The sequence below is a fragment of the Piliocolobus tephrosceles genome, chromosome 13 (assembly GCF_002776525.5).
Source record: "Piliocolobus tephrosceles isolate RC106 chromosome 13, ASM277652v3, whole genome shotgun sequence".
In the NCBI taxonomy this organism is placed as follows: domain Eukaryota; kingdom Metazoa; phylum Chordata; class Mammalia; order Primates; family Cercopithecidae; genus Piliocolobus; species Piliocolobus tephrosceles.
The window spans coordinates 11834909-11840003 of NC_045446.1; the positions used below are offsets into that span (position 1 = coordinate 11834909).

At 46.7% G+C, this 5095-nt stretch overlaps 1 protein-coding gene across 2 annotated transcripts in view; it reads right to left on the bottom strand.

The window, feature by feature from the left end:
* The window catches only part of FADS2 (fatty acid desaturase 2), a 39809-nt gene that overhangs the window by 14323 nt on the left and 20391 nt on the right, over positions 1-5095 (bottom strand). The gene's annotated exons all lie outside the window — the stretch shown is intronic.

A 5095-nucleotide genomic window follows, 5' to 3' on the forward strand; every position in this document is an offset into this window, starting at 1 on the left:
AGAAAAAGAAAGAAAGAGAAAGGAAGAAAGGAGAAAGAAAAAGAAAGAAGGAAGGAAAGAAAGGAAAGAAAGAGAAAGAAAGGAATGAAGGAAGAAGGAGAAAGAAAAAGAAAGAAAGAGAAAGAAAGGAAGGAAGGAGAAAGAAAAAGAAAGAAGGAAGGAAAGAAAGAAAGAAAGCAAGAAAGAAAGAAAGAAAGAGAAAGAAAGAAAGAAAGAAAAGCAAGCAGGCAGGTAATCTAGCGTGACTACATGTTTTTTTGGTTTGTTTTTATGTTGTTTTTGTTGTTGTTGTTGTCATTGTTGTTTTGAGACGGAGTCTCGCTCTGTCGCCCAGGCTGGAGTGCAGCGGTGCAATCTCAGCTCACTGCAACCTCTGCCTCCTGGGTTCAAGCGATTCTCTTGCCTCAGCCTCCAGAGTAGCTGGGACTACAGGTGTGCGCCACCGCACCCAGCTAATTTTTTGTATTTTTAGTAGAGACGGGGTTTCATCGTGTTAGCCAGGATGATCTCGATCTCCTGACCTTGTGATCTGCCTGCCTCGGCCTCCCAAAGTGCTGGGATTACAGACGTGAGCCACCGCGCCTGGCCAAGAGACTACATTTTCATTATTTTCTAGGATATGATCATCTACCCAGGAAACTCAAAAGAGTCAACCGAAACACAACTAGAATTATGAAGAGACATAAGTGGACACTAGCGGGACAAAAGATAACTATCCCATTCATCAGAAGGCCATGCAAAAATTTAGAAAAAAAAAGAAAATGAAGATAACTACCGCAATATCCACTGCTTTCCTGAGTACTGGAGAACCCCCAATCATGAGGACAAAATATAAAATGGATAAGGATTGTGTTTTAAAAGAAACATCCATGAGACATATAAAGAGATATAGACCTTGGCCGGGCACAGTGGCTCACGCTTGTAATCCCAGCACTCCGGGAGGCTGAGGCAGGCAGATCACTGGAGGTCAGGAGTTCAAGACCAGCCTGGCCAACATGGTGAAACCCCATCTCTACTAAAAATACAAGAATTCTCCAGGCATGGTGGCGTGCACCTGTAGTCCCAGCTACTCCAGAGGCTGAGGTGGAAGGATGGCTTGAGCCCAGGAGGTTGAGGCTGCAGTGAACCGTGACTGCACCACTACGCTCTAGCTGAGGTGACAGAGCAAGACTTTGTCTCAAAAAAAAAAAAAAAAAAAAAGAGAGAAAGAGAAGGGGAAAGGCATCCCACTATGAACTTCCAATGAGTTAAGTGCCAAGGATGAATGAGTGAGTGTGGCTCCCAAGTCATTCAGACGGTGGCCTGGGAGAGGACAGACAGCCCAGCCCAGGCCAAGCCCAGGCTCAGGAGCACTCACTGCCTCAAATAAAGAAGCAATGCCACCTCATGGCAGTGCCGGGAAAACTCGCTGACTCTGGAGAGAAGTGAAGGCCGAACATCATCCTATCCATATCCCGTTTGGCAGAAGTTAAAGATTGAAACACAAAACCTTAAAGAACTGAAAATCACATGTATGAAGAACTTTCTAAGCACACAAGAAAAGAATCTCTGGGTGAAGTGAAGATACTTTGCTACATATGACAAAAAGAATTCTCTTGGACAGCATCAATAAGACCAAAAGGCAGAAAATAAGGAAAAGGGCTCTACTGCCAAGCACATGCTATTCACAGTTCCATGTGCTGGAGCCACCTGGCTGGGCTGCTTTGCTCATCTGTCCCCAGAGATAGGAGCTCTGGCTGGCGTCCTTGCTCTGGAGACTGGGATAGTGGCTTGAGACCCTGAGGCCTGGCCGCCCCACCTGGCCCTGCTGTGGTGTGTGGGACTGGCATGTGACAAGTCCCATCAGACCCACCGTCACTTCAGTCAAGAGACCAGAGTTCCTTCCAGGGCAGCCGGGTCCTGTGAGACCCAGCACAGGCCAAAAAACCAGGAACCCAGGAAGCACCAGTCCTTTCCCCATGAGTGAGAGAGGGGATTTCCACAGAACACTGCGGCACTGGCTGGGGACTTCCAAATGCCACTGGTAACTGGACAACCAGATCCTCACAGCCTCCCACCCCCATCTCCTGCTCCAAAGCCAGCATTCCAGAAGTGTCAGGGGTGAGAAGATGTTGGGAAAGGAGAGGCTTCTCTGGCCTCCACACACAAGAAAGACGCCTTCTTGCCAGTGCAGCTGGTGGGACTAGACTTTCTTTGTTAGAGACACAGAGAACATCTGTCAGGACAGCCAACAGCTCTACACCACAAAGCATCCCCGATAAAGCGAGGTCTTTGTCCCCACTTATCAGAAGACCTCAAGTTCATCAGTTCCGTTATCTAGACACCTCTAATTAAAGCTGGCAAACCGTTTCCTAGAAGAATAACAATAGCCTGTACTTTGGCAGAAAATAGAATCCCTGGCAGCTTAGAGAGGCTTCCAAAGTACAGAACTGTGGCTAATTTCCTGCGAATTGGCCATGTTACAGAAAAATCCACGTTACTGCTCAGATCGTCTCACGGGTGGAAATGAAATAAGAAGAGGGCATACAAACCAGAACTGGGGAACCAGGCTGTCTCTTCGCCTTGTTCCAAGCCTTAGGCGCCAACGCTGTCGGGAATACTACTTCACTCAGGGCACCACTCCTTAGTGAGAGAAAATTGGCCTCACTTGGCAAATGCTGATTGAACCCTACTCTATGCATGGCTTTGTGGCTCCTAAGATCTGCATAAAAGCCACAAGGATCTTCTAAACTTTCATTTTCATTATTAATGTATTTCCAAAAAGCAGTGAATATATTTATTTTTTTTTCTTGTAAATTAGGCCCCGAGATAGAGGCTCTACATAAAAAAAAAGAATGTATTAAATAAGAACATTTTTTGTGGGATGCATTGTTGGAGCTTTTCTTCAGAAGAAATTATGGGCCAAGCACGGTGGCTCACACCCATAATCCCAGCACTTTGGGAGTCCGAGGCAGGTGGATCACGAGGTCAGGAGTTCAAGACCAGCCTGGCCAGCATGGTGAAACCCCGTCTCTACTAAAAATGAGAAAATTAGCCAGGTGTGGTGGTGTACACCTGTAATCCCAGCTACTCAGGAGGCTGAGGCAGGAGAATCACTTGAACCTGGGAGGCAGAGGTTGCAGTGAGCCAAGATCGTGCCACTGCACTCCAGCCTGGGCAAAACAGTGAGACTCTGTCTCAAAAATAAATAAACAAATAAATAAATAAAAAAAGAAAGAAAGAAATTATGAATTTCTAACACTCAATTTTTCTGCCTTATAAAATAATATAGGTCCTGTTATGGTTCAGAAACACAACAGAATACTATATGGCTAGAGGGCGATGAGACCTGGCTACATGAACTGGTGGGGAAGGGCGTCCACATTCGCACAGGTGGCAAGTTGCAGGTAGAATTTTTTTCTTTTTTCTTTTTTTATTTTTGAGACAGAATCTCACTCTTCTGTCCCCGCTAGAGTGTGGTGGTGCAATCATAGCTCATTGCAGCCTTGAGCTCCCAGGCTCAAGTGATTCCCCCACCTCAGCCTCCCCTGCACGTGGGACCACAGATGCACAACACTACACCTGGCTAATCTTTTGTATTTTTTGCAGAGATGGGGTCTTACGTTGTGGCCCAGGCTGGTCTTGAACTCCTAGGCTCAAGCAATCCTCCCACTTCAGCCTCCCAAAGCACTGGGATTACAGGTGTGAGCCACCACAGCTGGCCTAAAATTTTTGTTTGTAAAGAAACAGATATATGCATGTTTATACATACATAAAAATATCTAGAAGACTATATAGCATCTTGTTAACAGTGGTTACCCTCAAGGGCATAAAATTTGGGGCAAAGGGGAGGTTTGAGAGACTCACTTTTTTTTTTTTTTTGAGACAGGGCTTTGCTGTGTTACCAAGGCTGGAGTGCAGTGGTGTGATCATAGCTCACTGTAGCCTTAACCTCCTGGGCTCAGCTCAAGGGATCCTCCCACCTCAGCCTCCCCAATAACTGAGACTAGGCACATGCTACCATGCCTGGATTTTTTAGAGACAGGGTCTTGCTGTGTTGCCCAGGCTGAGACTCATGTCTTAATTCTGGATATTTCTATACTGCTTAAAAGTTTATACCAAGTGTGTTCTATATTTGTAGTAATGCAATGAATCAATATGAAAATAAGATGGTGTAGTAAATGGAAGGCAATGGCTAGCAATCAAAAGGTCTGGGGCCTCACCCTAGACTGGCCACTAAATTACATGACTCTCTTGGTTGGGTGCGGTGGCTCATGCCTGTAATACCAGCACTTTGGGAAGCCGAGGCAGGCGGATCATGAGGTCAGGAGTTCGAGACCAGCCTGGCCATGGTGAAACCCTATCCCTACTAAAAATATAAAAATTAGTCGGCATGGTGGTACATGCCTGTAATCCCAGCTACTTGGGAGGCTGAGGTAGGAGAATTGCTTGAACCCAGGAGGTGGAGGTTGCAGTGAGCCAAGATTGCGCCATTGCACTCCCACTCTGGGCAACAGAGCAAGACTCCCGTCTCAGAAAAAAATAAATAAATTACTTGACCGTGAATGTGTTCCATCCTCTCGCCAACCTTCAATTTCGCATCCACTGGTGAAGCAGATTGGACCAAGCCATGTTGAGGCTCCTCCCAATGTACAGGATGATGATTCTCTGAATAAGGTTTTCTCAACATGAGCTAGTCGGTTGGCAACCAAGCTTGAGCCCCTGAAATCCTGGCTTCCTGTGAACTGGAACAAGATTTCCCTCTACCCTGGGAAGAAACAAGCCAGAAAATGCTCTTCCTGGACTAAGGGCGGGCGGGAGGCATCTACCACCATTCTAATGAGGAGCTGAGTCCCGTATTCACAGGCGAGGCCATTCCACATACATTCCAGCTGGAACAATTCAGAGTACCTAGGAGAGGTGTCTGTATAGCAGGAGATGCAGACCTGGCTGGCTGAATGTCGGCCCTCTAGGCTTCCTTCCTGGCTCCCTGCTCAGGCCAAATACTTCCTAGGTCAACACCATCCCCTTAGTCATATCTCAGTGGGCTGCCATTCACCCAGACCAAACATTTCCTAGGTCAACACCATCCCCTTAGTCATATCCCAGTGGGCTG